The following is an 18,451-nucleotide window of genomic DNA, read 5'->3' as shown; positions in this document are numbered from 1 at the left end:
AGACAAACCTCCAATCTAGTACCTTTTATTCAGGTAAATGCAGCTGTATTTATGACTTCCCATGAGATAAATCTCCAATCTAGTACCTTTTAATCAGGTAAATTATCTACTCTATATGTGTCCTATATTTTCTTTGATATATATTCATTAAGAAATGTTTGTCTCTTTTAAGTTGACTGTATGTCCTCTTTTCTTGCAGTCTTGAAATATTTGATGTGACCAGAGGTATTGTGTTAAATCCATGTCTCTATTTTGTCTGGTTCAATCAGGACGTTTCTGTATTGAGAATCAGTTTATCTTGCCGAGTTCCAGGTGTAGTCTGAATTTGGCTTTATTTTACTTAGTTTTTTCTAACAATAAGATATCATGCCGAAACCCGGTATCGAACCAGGGACCTTTAGATCTTCAGTCTAACGCTCTCCCAACTGAGCTATTTCGGCTACATTGCATCATAGTTTGTGTGATTTTTTTTTCAGCACAAGTGTCCTGTGCAGGCAAAGACTCATGATATTTTCTGAGTCGTAGTAGCAGTGGTGTGTTGTCGGTGTGGTTAGAGGGTCTAAGGCGCTCCATGCAGGTTGCATGTGTCTTGTAGACTTGGGTTCAAATACCTTTCCTGACAATCATTTTTGAATTTTTTGCCCTCCTGCAGCTGTATTTATGAGTTCCCATAAGACAAACCTCCAATCTAGTACCTTTTATTCAGGTAAATGCAGCTGTATTTATGACTTCCCATGAGATAAATCTCCAATCTAGTACCTTTTAATCAGGTAAATTATCTACTCTATATGTGTCCTATATTTTCTTTGATATATATTCATTAAGAAATGTTTGTCTCTTTTAAGTTGACTGTATGTCCTCTTTTCTTGCAGTCTTGAAATATTTGATGTGACCAGAGGTATTGTGTTAAATCCATGTCTCTATTTTGTCTGGTTCAATCAGGACGTTTCTGTATTGAGAATCAGTTTATCTTGCCGAGTTCCAGGTGTAGTCTGAATTTGGCTTTATTTTACTAAGTTTTTTCTAACAATAAGATATCATGCCAAAACCCAGGATCAAACCAGGGACCTTTAGATCTTCAGTCTAACGCTCTCCCAACTGAGCTATTTCGGCTACATTGCTTCACAGTTTGTGTGATTTTTTTTTTTCAGCACAAGTGTCCTGTGCAGGCAAAGACTCATGATATTTTCGGAGTCGTAGTAGCAGTGGTGTGTTGTCGGTGTGGTTAGAGGGTCTAAGGCACTCCATGCAGGTTGCATGTGTCCTGTAGACTTGGGTTCAAATACCTTTCCTGACAATCATGTTTGAATTTTTTGCCCTCCTGCAGCTGTATTTATGAGTTCCCATAAGACAAACCTCCAATCTAGTACCTTTTATTCAGGTAAATGCAGCTGTATTTATGACTTCCCATGAGATAAATCTCCAATCTAGTACCTTTTATTCAGGTAAATTATCTACTCTATATGTGTCCTATATTTTCTTTGATATATATTCATTAAGAAATGTTTGTCTCTTTTAAGTTGACTGTATGTCCTCTTTTCTTGCAGTCTTGAAATATTTGATGTGACCAGAGGTATTGTGTTAAATCCATGTCTCTATTTTGTCTGGTTCAATCAGGACGTTTCTGTATTGAGAATCAGTTTATCTTGCCGACTTCCGGGTGTAGTCTGACTTTGGCTTTATTTTACTAAGTTTTTTCTAACAATAAGATATCATGCCGAAACCCGGGATCGAACCAGGGACCTTTAGATCTTCAGTCTAACGCTCTCCCAACTGAGCTATTTCGGCTACATTGCATCAGAGTTTGTGTGATTTTTTTTTCAGCACAAGTGTCCTGTGCAGGCAAAGACTCATGATATTTTCTGAGTCGTAGTAGCAGTGGTGTGTTGTCGGTGTGGTTAGAGGGTCTAAGGCGCTCCATGCAGGTTGCATGTGTCTTGTAGACTTGAGTTCAAATACCTTTCCTGACAATCATTTTTAAATTTTTTGCCCTCCTGCAGCTGTATTTATGAGTTCCCATAAGACAAACCTCCAATCTAGTACCTTTTATTCAGGTAAATGCAGCTGTATTTATGACTTCCCATGAGATAAATCTCCAATCTAGTACCTTTTAATCAGGTAAATTATCTACTCTATATGTGTCCTATATTTTCTTTGATATATATTCATTAAGAAATGTTTGTCTCTTTTAAGTTGACTGTATGTCCTCTTTTCTTGCAGTCTTGAAATATTTGATGTGACCAGAGGTATTGTGTTAAATCCATGTCTCTATTTTGTCTGGTTCAATCAGGACGTTTCTGTATTGAGAATCAGTTTATCTTGCCGAGTTCCAGGTGTAGTCTGAATTTGGCTTTATTTTACTTAGTTTTTTCTAACAATAAGATATCATGCCGAAACCCGGTATCGAACCAGGGACCTTTAGATCTTCAGTCTAACGCTCTCCCAACTGAGCTATTTCGGCTACATTGCATCATAGTTTGTGTGATTTTTTTTTCAGCACAAGTGTCCTGTGCAGGCAAAGACTCATGATATTTTCTGAGTCGTAGTAGCAGTGGTGTGTTGTCGGTGTGGTTAGAGGGTCTAAGGCGCTCCATGCAGGTTGCATGTGTCTTGTAGACTTGGGTTCAAATACCTTTCCTGACAATCATTTTTGAATTTTTTGCCCTCCTGCAGCTGTATTTATGAGTTCCCATAAGACAAACCTCCAATCTAGTACCTTTTATTCAGGTAAATGCAGCTGTATTTATGACTTCCCATGAGATAAATCTCCAATCTAGTACCTTTTAATCAGGTAAATTATCTACTCTATATGTGTCCTATATTTTCTTTGATATATATTCATTAAGAAATGTTTGTCTCTTTTAAGTTGACTGTATGTCCTCTTTTCTTGCAGTCTTGAAATATTTGATGTGACCAGAGGTATTGTGTTAAATCCATGTCTCTATTTTGTCTGGTTCAATCAGGACGTTTCTGTATTGAGAATCAGTTTATCTTGCCGAGTTCCAGGTGTAGTCTGACTTTGGCTTTATTTTACTAAGTTTTTTCTAACAATAAGATATCATGCCGAAACCCGGGATCGAACCAGGGACCTTTAGATCTTCAGTCTAACGCTCTCCCAACTGAGCTATTTCGGCTACATTGCATCACAGTTTGTGTGATTTTTTTTCAGCACAAGTGTCCTGTGCAGGCAAAGACTCATGATATTTTCTGAGTTGTAGTAACAGTGGTGTGTTGTCGGTGTGGTTAGAGGGTCTAAGGCGCTCCATGCAGGTTGCATGTGTCCTGTAGACTTGGGTTCAAATACCTTTCCTGACAATCATGTTTGAATTTTTTGCCCTCCTGCAGCTGTATTTATGAGTTCCCATAAGACAAACCTCCAATCTAGTACCTTTTATTCAGGTAAATGCAGCTGTATTTATGACTTCCCATGAGATAAATCTCCAATCTAGTACCTTTTATTCAGGTATATTATCTACTCTATATGTGTCCTATATTTTCTTTGATATATATTTATTAAGAAATGTTTGTCTCTTTTAAGTTGACTGTATGTCCTCTTTTCTTGCAGTCTTGAAATATTTGATGTGACCAGAGGTATTGTGTTAAATCCATGTCTCTATTTTGTCTGGTTCAATCAGGACGTTTCTGTATTGAGAATCAGTTTATCTTGCCGACTTCCGGGTGTAGTCTGACTTTGGCTTTATTTTACTAAGTTTTTTCTAACAATAAGATATCATGCCGAGACCCGGGATCGAACCAGGGACCTTTAGATCTTCAGTCTAACGCTCTCCCAACTGAGCTATTTCGGCTACATTGCATCATAGTTTGTGTGATTTTTTTTTCAGCACAAGTGTCCTGTGCAGGCAAAGACTCATGATATTTTCTGAGTCGTAGTAGCAGTGGTGTGTTGTCGGTGTGGTTAGAGGGTCTAAGGCGCTCCATGCAGGTTGCATGTGTCTTGTAGACTTGGGTTCAAATACCTTTCCTGACAATCATTTTTGAATTTTTTGCCCTCCTGCAGCTGTATTTATGAGTTCCCATAAGACAAACCTCCAATCTAGTACCTTTTATTCAGGTAAATGCAGCTGTATTTATGACTTCCCATGAGATAAATCTCCAATCTAGTACCTTTTATTCAGGTAAATTATCTACTCTATATGTGTCCTATATTTTCTTTGATATATATTCATTAAGAAATGTTTGTCTCTTTTAAGTTGACTGTATGTCCTCTTTTCTTGCAGTCTTGAAATATTTGATGTGACCAGAGGTATTGTGTTAAATCCATGTCTCTATTTTGTCTGGTTCAATCAGGACGTTTCTGTATTGAGAATCAGTTTATCTTGCCGAGTTCCAGGTGTAGTCTGAATTTGGCTTTATTTTACTAAGTTTTTTCTAACAATAAGATATCATGCCGAAACCCGGGATCGAACCAGGGACCTTTAGATCTTCAGTCTAACGCTCTCCCAACTGAGCTATTTCGGCTACATTGCATCACAGTTTGTGTGATTTTTTTTCAGCACAAGTGTCCTGTGCAGGCAAAGACTCATGATATTTTCTGAGTTGTAGTAACAGTGGTGTGTTGTCGGTGTGGTTAGAGGGTCTAAGGCGCTCCATGCAGGTTGCATGTGTCCTGTAGACTTGGGTTCAAATACCTTTCCTGACAATTATGTTTGAATTTTTTGCCCTCCTGCAGCTGTATTTATGAGTTCCCATAAGACAAACCTCCAATCTAGTACCTTTTATTCAGGTAAATGCAGCTGTATTTATGACTTCCCATGAGATAAATCTCCAATCTAGTACCTTTTATTCAGGTAAATTATCTACTCTATATGTGTCCTATATTTTCTTTGATATATATTTATTAAGAAATGTTTGTCTCTTTTAAGTTGACTGTATGTCCTCTTCTCTTGCAGTCTTGAAATATTTGATGTGACCAGAGGTATTGTGTTAAATCCATGTCTCTATTTTGTCTGGTTCAATCAGGACGTTTCTGTATTGAGAATCAGTTTATCTTGCCGACTTCCGGGTGTAGTCTGACTTTGGCTTTATTTTACTAAGTTTTTTCTAACAATAAGATATCATGCCGAAACCCGGGATTGAACCAGGGACCTTTAGATCTTCAGTCTAACGCTCTCCCAACTGAGCTATTTCGGCTACATTGCATCATAGTTTGTGTGATCTTTTTTTCAGCACAAGTGTCCTGTGCAGGCAAAGACTCATGATATTTTCTGAGTCGTAGTAGCAGTGGTGTGTTGTCGGTGTGGTTAGAGGGTCTAAGGCGCTCCATGCAGGTTGCATGTGTCTTGTAGACTTGGGTTCAAATACCTTTCCTGACAATCATTTTTGAATTTTTTGCCCTCCTGCAGCTGTATTTATGAGTTCCCATAAGACAAACCTCCAATCTAGTACCTTTTATTCAGGTAAATGCAGCTGTATTTATGACTTCCCATGAGATAAATCTCCAATCTAGTACCTTTTAATCAGGTAAATTATCTACTCTATATGTGTCCTATATTTTCTTTGATATATATTCATTAAGAAATGTTTGTCTCTTTTAAGTTGACTGTATGTCCTCTTTTCTTGCAGTCTTGAAATATTTGATGTGACCAGAGGTATTGTGTTAAATCCATGTCTCTATTTTGTCTGGTTCAATCAGGACGTTTCTGTATTGAGAATCAGTTTATCTTGCCGAGTTCCAGGTGTAGTCTGACTTTGGCTTTATTTTACTAAGTTTTTTCTAACAATAAGATATCATGCCGAAACCCGGGATCGAACCAGGGACCTTTAGATCTTCAGTCTAACGCTCTCCCAACTGAGCTATTTCGGCTACATTGCATCACAGTTTGTGTGATTTTTTTTCAGCACAAGTGTCCTGTGCAGGCAAAGACTCATGATATTTTCTGAGTTGTAGTAACAGTGGTGTGTTGTCGGTGTGGTTAGAGGGTCTAAGGCGCTCCATGCAGGTTGCATGTGTCCTGTAGACTTGGGTTCAAATACCTTTCCTGACAATCATTTTTGAATTTTTTGCCCTCCTGCAGCTGTATTTATGAGTTCCCATAAGACAAACCTCCAATCTAGTACCTTTTATTCAGGTAAATGCAGCTGTATTTATGACTTCCCATGAGATAAATCTCCAATCTAGTACCTTTTATTCAGGTATATTATCTACTCTATATGTGTCCTATATTTTCTTTGATATATATTTATTAAGAAATGTTTGTCTCTTTTAAGTTGACTGTATGTCCTCTTTTCTTGCAGTCTTGAAATATTTGATGTGACCAGAGGTATTGTGTTAAATCCATGTCTCTATTTTGTCTGGTTCAATCAGGACGTTTCTGTATTGAGAATCAGTTTATCTTGCCGACTTCCGGGTGTAGTCTGACTTTGGCTTTATTTTACTAAGTTTTTTCTAACAATAAGATATCATGCCGAGACCCGGGATCGAACCAGGGACCTTTAGATCTTCAGTCTAACGCTCTCCCAACTGAGCTATTTCGGCTACATTGCATCATAGTTTGTGTGATTTTTTTTTCAGCACAAGTGTCCTGTGCAGGCAAAGACTCATGATATTTTCTGAGTCGTAGTAGCAGTGGTGTGTTGTCGGTGTGGTTAGAGGGTCTAAGGCGCTCCATGCAGGTTGCATGTGTCTTGTAGACTTGGGTTCAAATACCTTTCCTGACAATCATTTTTGAATTTTTTGCCCTCCTGCAGCTGTATTTATGAGTTCCCATAAGACAAACCTCCAATCTAGTACCTTTTATTCAGGTAAATGCAGCTGTATTTATGACTTCCCATGAGATAAATCTCCAATCTAGTACCTTTTATTCAGGTAAATTATCTACTCTATATGTGTCCTATATTTTCTTTGATATATATTCATTAAGAAATGTTTGTCTCTTTTAAGTTGACTGTATGTCCTCTTTTCTTGCAGTCTTGAAATATTTGATGTGACCAGAGGTATTGTGTTAAATCCATGTCTCTATTTTGTCTGGTTCAATCAGGACGTTTCTGTATTGAGAATCAGTTTATCTTGCCGAGTTCCAGGTGTAGTCTGAATTTGGCTTTATTTTACTAAGTTTTTTCTAACAATAAGATATCATGCCGAAACCCGGGATCGAACCAGGGACCTTTAGATCTTCAGTCTAACGCTCTCCCAACTGAGCTATTTCGGCTACATTGCATCACAGTTTGTGTGATTTTTTTTCAGCACAAGTGTCCTGTGCAGGCAAAGACTCATGATATTTTCTGAGTTGTAGTAACAGTGGTGTGTTGTCGGTGTGGTTAGAGGGTCTAAGGCGCTCCATGCAGGTTGCATGTGTCCTGTAGACTTGGGTTCAAATACCTTTCCTGACAATTATGTTTGAATTTTTTGCCCTCCTGCAGCTGTATTTATGAGTTCCCATAAGACAAACCTCCAATCTAGTACCTTTTATTCAGGTAAATGCAGCTGTATTTATGACTTCCCATGAGATAAATCTCCAATCTAGTACCTTTTATTCAGGTAAATTATCTACTCTATATGTGTCCTATATTTTCTTTGATATATATTTATTAAGAAATGTTTGTCTCTTTTAAGTTGACTGTATGTCCTCTTCTCTTGCAGTCTTGAAATATTTGATGTGACCAGAGGTATTGTGTTAAATCCATGTCTCTATTTTGTCTGGTTCAATCAGGACGTTTCTGTATTGAGAATCAGTTTATCTTGCCGACTTCCGGGTGTAGTCTGACTTTGGCTTTATTTTACTAAGTTTTTTCTAACAATAAGATATCATGCCGAAACCCGGGATTGAACCAGGGACCTTTAGATCTTCAGTCTAACGCTCTCCCAACTGAGCTATTTCGGCTACATTGCATCATAGTTTGTGTGATCTTTTTTTCAGCACAAGTGTCCTGTGCAGGCAAAGACTCATGATATTTTCTGAGTCGTAGTAGCAGTGGTGTGTTGTCGGTGTGGTTAGAGGGTCTAAGGCGCTCCATGCAGGTTGCATGTGTCTTGTAGACTTGGGTTCAAATACCTTTCCTGACAATCATTTTTGAATTTTTTGCCCTCCTGCAGCTGTATTTATGAGTTTCCATAAGACAAACCTCCAATCTAGTACCTTTTATTCAGGTAAATGCAGCTGTATTTATGACTTCCCATGAGATAAATCTCCAATCTAGTACCTTTTAATCAGGTAAATTATCTACTCTATATGTGTCCTATATTTTCTTTGATATATATTCATTAAGAAATGTTTGTCTCTTTTAAGTTGACTGTATGTCCTCTTTTCTTGCAGTCTTGAAATATTTGATGTGACCAGAGGTATTGTGTTAAATCCATGTCTCTATTTTGTCTGGTTCAATCAGGACGTTTCTGTATTGAGAATCAGTTTATCTTGCCGACTTCCGGGTGTAGTCTGACTTTGGCTTTATTTTACTAAGTTTTTTCTAACAATAAGATATCATGCCGAAACCCAGGATCGAACCAGGGACCTTTAGATCTTCAGTTTAACGCTCTCCCAACTGAGCTATTTCGGCTACATTGCATCATAGTTTGTGTGATTTTTTTTTCAGCACAAGTGTCCTGTGCAGGCAAAGACTCATGATATTTTCTGAGTCGTAGTAGCAGTGGTGTGTTGTCGGTGTGGTTAGAGGGTCAGAGGCACTCCATGCAGGTTGCATGTGTCCTGTAGACTTGGGTTCAAATACCTTTCCTGACAATCATTTTTGAATTTTTTGCCCTCCTGCAGCTGTATTTATGAGTTCCCATAAGACAAACCTCCAATCTAGTACCTTTTATTCAGGTAAATGCAGCTGTATTTATGACTTCCCATGAGATAAATCTCCAATCTAGTACCTTTTATTCAGGTAAATTATCTACTCTATATGTGTCCTATATTTTCTTTGATATATATTCATTAAGAAATGTTTGTCTCTTTTAAGTTGACTGTATGTCCTCTTTTCTTGCAGTCTTGAAATATTTGATGTGACCAGAGGTATTGTGTTAAATCCATGTCTCTATTTTGTCTGGTTCAATCAGGACGTTTCTGTATTGAGAATCAGTTCATCTTGCCGAGTTCCAGGTGTAGTCTGAATTTGGCTTTATTTTACTAAGTTTTTTCTAACAATAAGATATCATGCCGAAACCCGGGATCGAACCAGGGACCTTTAGATCTTCAGTCTAACGCTCTCCCAACTGAGCTATTTCGGCTACATTGCATCACAGTTGGTGTGATTTTTTTTTCAGCAGAAGTGTCCTGTGCAGGCAAAGACTCATGATATTTTCGGAGTCGTAGTAGCAGTGGTGTGTTGTCGGTGTGGTTAGAGGGTCTAAGGCGCTCCATGCAGGTTGCATGTGTCTTGTAGACTTGGGTTCAAATACCTTTCCTGACTATCATTTTTGAATTTTTTGCCCTCCTGCAGCTGTATTTATGAGTTCCCATAAGACAAACCTCCAATCTAGTACCTTTTATTCAGGTAAATGCAGCTGTATTTGTGACTTCCCATGAGATAAATCTCCAATCTAGTACCTTTTATTCAGGTAAATTATCTACTCTACATGTGTCCTATATTTTCTTTGATATATATTCATTAAGAAATGTTTGTCTCTTTTAAGTTGACTGTATGTCCTCTTTTCTTGCAGTCTTGAAATATTTGATGTGACCAGAGGTATTGTGTTAAATCCATGTCTCTATTTTGTCTGGTTCAATCAGGACGTTTCTGTATTGAGAATCAGTTTATCTTGCCGACTTCCGGGTGTAGTCTGACTTTGGCTTTATTTTACTAAGTTTTTTCTAACAATAAGATATCATGCCGAAACCCGGGATCGAACCAGGGACCTTTAGATCTTCAGTCTAACGCTCTCCCAACTGAGCTATTTCGGCTACATTGCATCATAGTTTGTGTGATTTTTTTTTCAGCACAAGTGTCCTGTGCAGGCAAAGACTCATGATATTTTCTGAGTCGTAGTAGCAGTGGTGTGTTGTCGGTGTGGTTACAGGGTCAGAGGCACTCCATGCAGGTTGCATGTGTCCTGTAGACTTGGGTTCAAATACCTTTCCTGACAATCATTTTTGAATTTTTTGCCCTCCTGCAGCTGTATTTATGAGTTCCCATAAGACAAACCTCCAATCTAGTACCTTTTATTCAGGTAAATGCAGCTGTATTTATGACTTCCCATGAGATAAATCTCCAATCTAGTACCTTTTATTCAGGTAAATTATCTACTCTATATGTGTCCTATATTTTCTTTGATATATATTCATTAAGAAATGTTTGTCTCTTTTAAGTTGACTGTATGTCCTCTTTTCTTGCAGTCTTGAAATATTTGATGTGACCAGAGGTATTGTGTTAAATCCATGTCTCTATTTTGTCTGGTTCAATCAGGACGTTTCTGTATTGAGAATCAGTTTATCTTGCCGAGTTCCAGGTGTAGTCTGAATTTGGCTTTATTTTACTAAGTTTTTTCTAACAATAAGATATCATGCCAAAACCCGGGATCGAACCAGGGACCTTTAGATCTTCAGTCTAACGCTCTCCCAACTGAGCTATTTCGGCTACATTGCATCACAGTTGGTGTGATTTTTTTTTCAGCAGAAGTGTCCTGTGCAGGCAAAGACTCATGATATTTTCGGAGTCGTAGTAGCAGTGGTGTGTTGTCGGTGTGGTTAGAGGGTCAGAGGCACTCCATGCAGGTTGCATGTGTCCTGTAGACTTGGGTTCAAATACCTTTCCTGACAATCATTTTTGAATTTTTTGCCCTCCTGCAGCTGTATTTATGAGTTCCCATAAGACAAACCTCCAATCTAGTACCTTTTATTCAGGTAAATGCAGCTGTATTTATGACTTCCCATGAGATAAATCTCCAATCTAGTACCTTTTATTCAGGTAAATTATCTACTCTATATGTGTCCTATATTTTCTTTGATATATATTCATTAAGAAATGTTTGTCTCTTTTAAGTTGACTGTATGTCCTCTTTTCTTGCAGTCTTGAAATTTTTGATGTGACCAGAGGTATTGTGTTAAATCCATGTCTCTATTTTGTCTGGTTCAATCAGGACGTTTCTGTATTGAGAATCAGTTTATCTTGCCGAGTTCCAGGTGTAGTCTGAATTTGGCTTTATTTTACTAAGTTTTTTCTAACAATAAGATATCATGCCAAAACCCGGGATCGAACCAGGGACCTTTAGATCTTCAGTCTAACGCTCTCCCAACTGAGCTATTTCGGCTACATTGCATCACAGTTGGTGTGATTTTTTTTTCAGCAGAAGTGTCCTGTGCAGGCAAAGACTCATGATATTTTCGGAGTCGTAGTAGCAGTGGTGTGTTGTCGGTGTGGTTAGAGGGTCTAAGGCACTCCATGCAGGTTGCATGTGTCCTGTAGACTTGGGTTCAAATACCTTTCCTGACAATCATTTTTGAATTTTTTGCCCTCCTGCAGCTGTATTTATGAGTTCCCATAAGACAAACCTCCAATCTAGTACCTTTTATTCAGGTAAATGCAGCTGTATTTGTGACTTCCCATGAGATAAATCTCCAATCTAGTACCTTTTAATCAGGTAAATTATCTACTCTATATGTGTCCTATATTTTCTTTGATATATATTCATTAAGAAATGTTTGTCTCTTTTAAGTTGACTGTATGTCCTCTTTTCTTGCAGTCTTGAAATATTTGATGTGACCAGAGGTATTGTGTTAAATCCATGTCTCTATTTTGTCTGGTTCAATCAGGACGTTTCTGTATTGAGAATCAGTTTATCTTGCCGACTTCCGGGTGTAGTCTGACTTTGGCTTTATTTTACTAAGTTTTTTCTAACAATAAGATATCATGCCAAAACCCGGGATCAAACCAGGGACCTTTAGATCTTCAGTCTAACGCTCTCCCAACTGAGCTATTTCGGCTACATTGCATCACAGTTTGTGTGATTTTTTTTTTTCAGCACAAGTGTCCTGTGCAGGCAAAGACTCATGATATTTTCGGAGTCGTAGTAGCAGTGGTGTGTTGTCGGTGTGGTTAGAGGGTCTAAGGCACTCCATGCAGGTTGCATGTGTCCTGTAGACTTGGGTTCAAATACCTTTCCTGACAATCATTTTTGCATTTTTTGCCCTCCTACAGCTGTAATTATGAGTTCCCATAAGACAAACCTCCAATCTAGTACCTTTTATTCAGGTAAATGCAGCTGTATTTATGACTTCCCATGAGATAAATCTCCAATCTAGTACCTTTTATTCAGGTAAATGATCTACTCTATATGTGTCCTATATTTTCTTTGATATATATTCATTAAGAAATGTTTGTCTCTTTTAAGTTGACTGTATGTCCTCTTTTCTTGCAGTCTTGAAATATTTGATGTGACCAGAGGTATTGTGTTAAATCCATGTCTCTATTTTGTCTGGTTCAATCAGGACGTTTCTGTATTGAGAATCAGTTTATCTTGCCGAGTTCCAGGTGTAGTCTGAATTTGGCTTTATTTTACTAAGTTTTTTCTAACAATAAGATATCATGCCGAAACCCGGGATCGAACCAGGGACCTTTAGATCTTCAGTCTAACGCTCTCCCAACTGAGCTATTTCGGCTACATTGCATCACAGTTTGTGTGATTTTTTTTTTCACCACAAGTGTCCTGTGCAGGCAAAGACTCATGATATTTTCGGAGTCGTAGTAGCAGTGGTGTGTTGTCGGTGTGGTTAGAGGGTCTAAGGCACTCCATGCAGGTTGCATGTGTCCTGTAGACTTGGGTTCAAATACCTTTCCTGACAATCATTTTTGAATTTTTTGCCCTCCTGCAGCTGTATTTATGAGTTCCCATAAGACAAACCTCCAATCTAGTACCTTTTATTCAGGTAAATGCAGCTGTATTTATGACTTCCCATGATATAAATCTCCAATCTAGTACCTTTTATTCAGGTAAATTATCTACTCTATATGTGTCCTATATTTTCTTTGATATATATTCATTAAGAAATGTTTGTCTCTTTTAAGTTGACTGTATGTCCTCTTTTCTTGCAGTCTTGAAATATTTGATGTGACCAGAGGTATTGTGTTAAATCCATGTCTCTATTTTGTCTGGTTCAATCAGGACGTTTCTGTATTGAGAATCAGTTTATCTTGCCGAGTTCCAGGTGTAGTCTGAATTTGGCTTTATTTTACTAAGTTTTTTCTAACAATAAGATATCATGCCAAAACCCGGGATCGAACCAGGGACCTTTAGATCTTCAGTCTAACGCTCTCCCAACTGAGCTATTTCGGCTACATTGCATCACAGTTGGTGTGATTTTTTTTTCAGCAGAAGTGTCCTGTGCAGGCAAAGACTCATGATATTTTCGGAGTCGTAGTAGCAGTGGTGTGTTGTCGGTGTGGTTAGAGGGTCAGAGGCACTCCATGCAGGTTGCATGTGTCCTGTAGACTTGGGTTCAAATACCTTTCCTGACAATCATTTTTGAATTTTTTGCCCTCCTGCAGCTGTATTTATGAGTTCCCATAAGACAAACCTCCAATCTAGTACCTTTTATTCAGGTAAATGCAGCTGTATTTATGACTTCCCATGAGATAAATCTCCAATCTAGTACCTTTTATTCAGGTAAATTATCTACTCTATATGTGTCCTATATTTTCTTTGATATATATTCATTAAGAAATGTTTGTCTCTTTTAAGTTGACTGTATGTCCTCTTTTCTTGCAGTCTTGAAATTTTTGATGTGACCAGAGGTATTGTGTTAAATCCATGTCTCTATTTTGTCTGGTTCAATCAGGACGTTTCTGTATTGAGAATCAGTTTATCTTGCCGAGTTCCAGGTGTAGTCTGAATTTGGCTTTATTTTACTAAGTTTTTTCTAACAATAAGATATCATGCCAAAACCCGGGATCGAACCAGGGACCTTTAGATCTTCAGTCTAACGCTCTCCCAACTGAGCTATTTCGGCTACATTGCATCACAGTTGGTGTGATTTTTTTTTCAGCAGAAGTGTCCTGTGCAGGCAAAGACTCATGATATTTTCGGAGTCGTAGTAGCAGTGGTGTGTTGTCGGTGTGGTTAGAGGGTCTAAGGCACTCCATGCAGGTTGCATGTGTCCTGTAGACTTGGGTTCAAATACCTTTCCTGACAATCATTTTTGAATTTTTTGCCCTCCTGCAGCTGTATTTATGAGTTCCCATAAGACAAACCTCCAATCTAGTACCTTTTATTCAGGTAAATGCAGCTGTATTTGTGACTTCCCATGAGATAAATCTCCAATCTAGTACCTTTTAATCAGGTAAATTATCTACTCTATATGTGTCCTATATTTTCTTTGATATATATTCATTAAGAAATGTTTGTCTCTTTTAAGTTGACTGTATGTCCTCTTTTCTTGCAGTCTTGAAATATTTGATGTGACCAGAGGTATTGTGTTAAATCCATGTCTCTATTTTGTCTGGTTCAATCAGGACGTTTCTGTATTGAGAATCAGTTTATCTTGCCGACTTCCGGGTGTAGTCTGACTTTGGCTTTATTTTACTAAGTTTTTTCTAACAATAAGATATCATGCCAAAACCCGGGATCAAACCAGGGACCTTTAGATCTTCAGTCTAACGCTCTCCCAACTGAGCTATTTCGGCTACATTGCATCACAGTTTGTGTGATTTTTTTTTTTCAGCACAAGTGTCCTGTGCAGGCAAAGACTCATGATATTTTCGGAGTCGTAGTAGCAGTGGTGTGTTGTCGGTGTGGTTAGAGGGTCTAAGGCACTCCATGCAGGTTGCATGTGTCCTGTAGACTTGGGTTCAAATACCTTTCCTGACAATCATTTTTGCATTTTTTGCCCTCCTACAGCTGTAATTATGAGTTCCCATAAGACAAACCTCCAATCTAGTACCTTTTATTCAGGTAAATGCAGCTGTATTTATGACTTCCCATGAGATAAATCTCCAATCTAGTACCTTTTATTCAGGTAAATGATCTACTCTATATGTGTCCTATATTTTCTTTGATATATATTCATTAAGAAATGTTTGTCTCTTTTAAGTTGACTGTATGTCCTCTTTTCTTGCAGTCTTGAAATATTTGATGTGACCAGAGGTATTGTGTTAAATCCATGTCTCTATTTTGTCTGGTTCAATCAGGACGTTTCTGTATTGAGAATCAGTTTATCTTGCCGAGTTCCAGGTGTAGTCTGAATTTGGCTTTATTTTACTAAGTTTTTTCTAACAATAAGATATCATGCCGAAACCCGGGATCGAACCAGGGACCTTTAGATCTTCAGTCTAACGCTCTCCCAACTGAGCTATTTCGGCTACATTGCATCACAGTTTGTGTGATTTTTTTTTTCACCACAAGTGTCCTGTGCAGGCAAAGACTCATGATATTTTCGGAGTCGTAGTAGCAGTGGTGTGTTGTCGGTGTGGTTAGAGGGTCTAAGGCACTCCATGCAGGTTGCATGTGTCCTGTAGACTTGGGTTCAAATACCTTTCCTGACAATCATTTTTGAATTTTTTGCCCTCCTGCAGCTGTATTTATGAGTTCCCATAAGACAAACCTCCAATCTAGTACCTTTTATTCAGGTAAATGCAGCTGTATTTATGACTTCCCATGATATAAATCTCCAATCTAGTACCTTTTATTCAGGTAAATTATCTACTCTATATGTGTCCTATATTTTCTTTGATATATATTCATTAAGAAATGTTTGTCTCTTTTAAGTTGACTGTATGTCCTCTTTTCTTGCAGTCTTGAAATATTTGATGTGACCAGAGGTATTGTGTTAAATCCATGTCTCTATTTTGTCTGGTTCAATCAGGACGTTTCTGTATTGAGAATCAGTTTATCTTGCCGAGTTCCAGGTGTAGTCTGAATTTGGCTTTATTTTACTAAGTTTTTTCTAACAATAAGATATCATGCCGAAACCCGGGATCGAACCAGGGACCTTTAGACCTTCAGTCTAACGCTCTCCCAACTGAGCTATTTCGGCTACATTGCATCACAGTTGGTGTGATTTTTTTTTCAGCAGAAGTGTCCTGTGCAGGCAAAGACTCATGATATTTTCTGAGTCGTAGTAGCAGTGGTGTGTTGTTGGTGTGGTTAGAGGGTCTAAGGCGCTCCATGCAGGTTGCATGTGTCTTGTAGACTTGGGTTCAAATACCTTTCCTGACTATCATTTTTGAATTTTTTGCCCTCCTGCAGCTGTATTTATGAGTTCCCATAAGACAAACCTCCAATCTAGTACCTTTTATTCAGGTAAATGCAGCTGTATTTATGACTTCCCATGAGATAAATCTCCAATCTAGTACCTTTTATTCAGGTAAATTATCTACTCTACATGTGTCCTATATTTTCTTTGATATATATTCATTAAGAAATGTTTGTCTCTTTTAAGTTGACTGTATGTCCTCTTTTCTTGCAGTCTTGAAATATTTGATGTGACCAGAGGTATTGTGTTAAATCCATGTCTCTATTTTGTCTGGTTCAATCAGGACGTTTCTGTATTGAGAATCAGTTTATCTTGCCGACTTCCGGGTGTAGTCTGACTTTGGCTTTATTTTACTAAGTTTTTTCTAACAATAAGATATCATGCCGAAACCCGGGATCAAACCAGGGACCTTTAGATCTTCAGTCTAACGCTCTCCCAACTGAGCTATTTCGGCTACATTGCATCATAGTTTGTGTGATTTTTTTTTCAGCACAAGTGTCCTGTGCAGGCAAAGACTCATGATATTTTCTGAGTCGTAGTAGCAGTGGTGTGTTGTCGGTGTGGTTAGAGGGTCTAAGGCACTCCATGCAGGTTGCATGTGTCCTGTAGACTTGGGTTCAAATACCTTTCCTGACAATCATTTTTGAATTTTTTGCCCTCCTGCAGCTGTATTTATGAGTTCCCATAAGACAAACCTCCAATCTAGTACCTTTTATTCAGGTAAATGCAGCTGTATTTATGACTTCCCATGAGATAAATCTCCAATCTAGTACCTTTTATTCAGGTAAATTATCTACTCTATATGTGTCCTATATTTTCTTTGATATATATTCATTAAGAAATGTTTGTCTCTTTCAAGTTGACTGTATGTCCTCTTTTCTTGCAGTCTTGAAATATTTGATGTGACCAGAGGTATTGTGTTAAATCCATGTCTCTATTTTGTCTGGTTCAATCAGGACGTTTCTGTATTGAGAATCAGTGGCTTTATTTTACTAAGTGGCTTTATTTTACTAAGTTTTTTCTAACAATAAGATATCATGCCGAATCCCGGGATCGAACCAGGGACCTTTAGATCTTCAGTCTAACGCTCTCCCAACTGAGCTATTTCGGCTACATTGCATTACAGTTGGTGTGATTTTTTTTTCAGCAGAAGTGTCCTGTGCAGGCAAAGACTCATGATATTTTCGGAGTCGTAGTAACAGTGGTGTGTTGTCGGTAAATTATCTACTCTATATGTGTCCTATATTTTCTTTGATATATATTCATTAAGAAATGTTTGTCTCTTTTAAGTTGACTGTATGTCCTCTTTTCTTGCAGTCTTGAAATATTTGATGTGACCAGAGGTATTGTGTTAAATCCATGTCTCTATTTTGTCTGGTTCAATCAGGACGTTTCTGTATTGAGAATCAGTTTATCTTGCCGACTTCCGGGTGTAGTCTGACTTTGGCTTTATTTTACTAAGTTTTTTCTAACAATAAGATATCATGCCGAAACCCGGGATCGAACCAGGGACCTTTAGATCTTCAGTCTAACGCTCTCCCAACTGAGCTATTTCGGCTACATTGCATCATAGTTTGTGTGATTTTTTTTTCAGCACAAGTGTCCTGTGCAGGCAAAGACTCATGATATTTTCTGAGTCGTAGTAGCAGTGGTGTGTTGTCGGTGTGGTTAGAGGGTCTAAGGCACTCCATGCAGGTTGCATGTGTCCTGTAGACTTGGGTTCAAATACCTTTCCTGACAATCATTTTTGAATTTTTTGCCCTCCTGCAGCTGTATTTATGAGTTCCCATAAGACAAACCTCCAATCTAGTACCTTTTATTCAGGTAAATGCAGCTGTATTTATGACTTCCCATGAGATAAATCTCCAATCTAGTACCTTTTATTCAGGTAAATTATCTACTCTATATGTGTCCTATATTTTCTTTGATATATATTCATTAAGAAATGTTTGTCTCTTTCAAGTTGACTGTATGTCCTCTTTTCTTGCAGTCTTGAAATATTTGATGTGACCAGAGGTATTGTGTTAAATCCATGTCTCTATTTTGTCTGGTTCAATCAGGACGTTTCTGTATTGAGAATCAGTTTATCTTGCCGAGTTCCAGGTGTAGTCTGAATTTGGCTTTATTTTACTAAGTTTTTTCTAACAATAAGATATCATGCCGAAACCCGGGATCGAACCAGGGACCTTTAGATCTTCAGTCTAACGCTCTCCCAACTGAGCTATTTCGGCTACATTGCATCACAGTTGGTGTGATTTTTTTTTCAGCAGAAGTGTCCTGTGCAGGCAAAGACTCATGATATTTTCTGA

At 38.1% G+C, this 18,451-nt stretch overlaps 28 non-coding genes across 28 annotated transcripts; all 28 read right to left on the bottom strand.

Annotated features, from left to right (window-relative positions):
* Window positions 1-367: 367 nt before the first annotated feature.
* On the bottom strand, window positions 368-440 carry TRNAF-GAA (transfer RNA phenylalanine (anticodon GAA)). The gene has a single exon. It is a non-coding gene; the product is annotated as a tRNA-Phe (tRNA).
* A 600-nt stretch (window positions 441-1,040) lies between these two features.
* On the bottom strand, window positions 1,041-1,113 carry TRNAF-GAA (transfer RNA phenylalanine (anticodon GAA)). Its single transcript has one exon. It is a non-coding gene; the product is annotated as a tRNA-Phe (tRNA).
* Window positions 1,114-1,715: 602 nt separating this feature from the next.
* On the bottom strand, window positions 1,716-1,788 carry TRNAF-GAA (transfer RNA phenylalanine (anticodon GAA)). Its single transcript has one exon. It is a non-coding gene; the product is annotated as a tRNA-Phe (tRNA).
* Window positions 1,789-2,388: 600 nt separating this feature from the next.
* TRNAF-GAA (transfer RNA phenylalanine (anticodon GAA)) lies at window positions 2,389-2,461 on the bottom strand. The gene has a single exon. It is a non-coding gene; the product is annotated as a tRNA-Phe (tRNA).
* A 600-nt stretch (window positions 2,462-3,061) lies between these two features.
* Window positions 3,062-3,134, bottom strand: TRNAF-GAA (transfer RNA phenylalanine (anticodon GAA)). Its single transcript has one exon. It is a non-coding gene; the product is annotated as a tRNA-Phe (tRNA).
* Window positions 3,135-3,733: 599 nt separating this feature from the next.
* TRNAF-GAA (transfer RNA phenylalanine (anticodon GAA)) lies at window positions 3,734-3,806 on the bottom strand. The gene has a single exon. It is a non-coding gene; the product is annotated as a tRNA-Phe (tRNA).
* Window positions 3,807-4,406: 600 nt separating this feature from the next.
* Window positions 4,407-4,479, bottom strand: TRNAF-GAA (transfer RNA phenylalanine (anticodon GAA)). Its single transcript has one exon. It is a non-coding gene; the product is annotated as a tRNA-Phe (tRNA).
* A 599-nt stretch (window positions 4,480-5,078) lies between these two features.
* TRNAF-GAA (transfer RNA phenylalanine (anticodon GAA)) lies at window positions 5,079-5,151 on the bottom strand. The gene has a single exon. It is a non-coding gene; the product is annotated as a tRNA-Phe (tRNA).
* Window positions 5,152-5,751: 600 nt separating this feature from the next.
* On the bottom strand, window positions 5,752-5,824 carry TRNAF-GAA (transfer RNA phenylalanine (anticodon GAA)). The gene has a single exon. It is a non-coding gene; the product is annotated as a tRNA-Phe (tRNA).
* A 599-nt stretch (window positions 5,825-6,423) lies between these two features.
* TRNAF-GAA (transfer RNA phenylalanine (anticodon GAA)) lies at window positions 6,424-6,496 on the bottom strand. The gene has a single exon. It is a non-coding gene; the product is annotated as a tRNA-Phe (tRNA).
* A 600-nt stretch (window positions 6,497-7,096) lies between these two features.
* TRNAF-GAA (transfer RNA phenylalanine (anticodon GAA)) lies at window positions 7,097-7,169 on the bottom strand. The gene has a single exon. It is a non-coding gene; the product is annotated as a tRNA-Phe (tRNA).
* Window positions 7,170-7,768: 599 nt separating this feature from the next.
* TRNAF-GAA (transfer RNA phenylalanine (anticodon GAA)) lies at window positions 7,769-7,841 on the bottom strand. Its single transcript has one exon. It is a non-coding gene; the product is annotated as a tRNA-Phe (tRNA).
* A 600-nt stretch (window positions 7,842-8,441) lies between these two features.
* On the bottom strand, window positions 8,442-8,514 carry TRNAF-GAA (transfer RNA phenylalanine (anticodon GAA)). The gene has a single exon. It is a non-coding gene; the product is annotated as a tRNA-Phe (tRNA).
* Window positions 8,515-9,114: 600 nt separating this feature from the next.
* Window positions 9,115-9,187, bottom strand: TRNAF-GAA (transfer RNA phenylalanine (anticodon GAA)). Its single transcript has one exon. It is a non-coding gene; the product is annotated as a tRNA-Phe (tRNA).
* A 600-nt stretch (window positions 9,188-9,787) lies between these two features.
* TRNAF-GAA (transfer RNA phenylalanine (anticodon GAA)) lies at window positions 9,788-9,860 on the bottom strand. The gene has a single exon. It is a non-coding gene; the product is annotated as a tRNA-Phe (tRNA).
* Window positions 9,861-10,460: 600 nt separating this feature from the next.
* TRNAF-GAA (transfer RNA phenylalanine (anticodon GAA)) lies at window positions 10,461-10,533 on the bottom strand. Its single transcript has one exon. It is a non-coding gene; the product is annotated as a tRNA-Phe (tRNA).
* A 600-nt stretch (window positions 10,534-11,133) lies between these two features.
* Window positions 11,134-11,206, bottom strand: TRNAF-GAA (transfer RNA phenylalanine (anticodon GAA)). Its single transcript has one exon. It is a non-coding gene; the product is annotated as a tRNA-Phe (tRNA).
* Window positions 11,207-11,806: 600 nt separating this feature from the next.
* On the bottom strand, window positions 11,807-11,879 carry TRNAF-GAA (transfer RNA phenylalanine (anticodon GAA)). Its single transcript has one exon. It is a non-coding gene; the product is annotated as a tRNA-Phe (tRNA).
* A 602-nt stretch (window positions 11,880-12,481) lies between these two features.
* TRNAF-GAA (transfer RNA phenylalanine (anticodon GAA)) lies at window positions 12,482-12,554 on the bottom strand. Its single transcript has one exon. It is a non-coding gene; the product is annotated as a tRNA-Phe (tRNA).
* Window positions 12,555-13,155: 601 nt separating this feature from the next.
* Window positions 13,156-13,228, bottom strand: TRNAF-GAA (transfer RNA phenylalanine (anticodon GAA)). The gene has a single exon. It is a non-coding gene; the product is annotated as a tRNA-Phe (tRNA).
* A 600-nt stretch (window positions 13,229-13,828) lies between these two features.
* TRNAF-GAA (transfer RNA phenylalanine (anticodon GAA)) lies at window positions 13,829-13,901 on the bottom strand. Its single transcript has one exon. It is a non-coding gene; the product is annotated as a tRNA-Phe (tRNA).
* Window positions 13,902-14,501: 600 nt separating this feature from the next.
* TRNAF-GAA (transfer RNA phenylalanine (anticodon GAA)) lies at window positions 14,502-14,574 on the bottom strand. The gene has a single exon. It is a non-coding gene; the product is annotated as a tRNA-Phe (tRNA).
* A 602-nt stretch (window positions 14,575-15,176) lies between these two features.
* Window positions 15,177-15,249, bottom strand: TRNAF-GAA (transfer RNA phenylalanine (anticodon GAA)). The gene has a single exon. It is a non-coding gene; the product is annotated as a tRNA-Phe (tRNA).
* Window positions 15,250-15,850: 601 nt separating this feature from the next.
* TRNAF-GAA (transfer RNA phenylalanine (anticodon GAA)) lies at window positions 15,851-15,923 on the bottom strand. The gene has a single exon. It is a non-coding gene; the product is annotated as a tRNA-Phe (tRNA).
* Window positions 15,924-16,523: 600 nt separating this feature from the next.
* Window positions 16,524-16,596, bottom strand: TRNAF-GAA (transfer RNA phenylalanine (anticodon GAA)). Its single transcript has one exon. It is a non-coding gene; the product is annotated as a tRNA-Phe (tRNA).
* Window positions 16,597-17,180: 584 nt separating this feature from the next.
* On the bottom strand, window positions 17,181-17,253 carry TRNAF-GAA (transfer RNA phenylalanine (anticodon GAA)). The gene has a single exon. It is a non-coding gene; the product is annotated as a tRNA-Phe (tRNA).
* A 374-nt stretch (window positions 17,254-17,627) lies between these two features.
* TRNAF-GAA (transfer RNA phenylalanine (anticodon GAA)) lies at window positions 17,628-17,700 on the bottom strand. The gene has a single exon. It is a non-coding gene; the product is annotated as a tRNA-Phe (tRNA).
* Window positions 17,701-18,300: 600 nt separating this feature from the next.
* Window positions 18,301-18,373, bottom strand: TRNAF-GAA (transfer RNA phenylalanine (anticodon GAA)). The gene has a single exon. It is a non-coding gene; the product is annotated as a tRNA-Phe (tRNA).
* Window positions 18,374-18,451: the final 78 nt, after the last annotated feature.

The sequence above is a fragment of the Hyperolius riggenbachi genome, chromosome 6 (assembly GCF_040937935.1).
Source record: "Hyperolius riggenbachi isolate aHypRig1 chromosome 6, aHypRig1.pri, whole genome shotgun sequence".
NCBI lineage: Eukaryota > Metazoa > Chordata > Amphibia > Anura > Hyperoliidae > Hyperolius > Hyperolius riggenbachi.
Note: the sequence above shows the minus strand (reverse complement) of the source record. Positions and strands in the feature narration are given on the sequence as shown.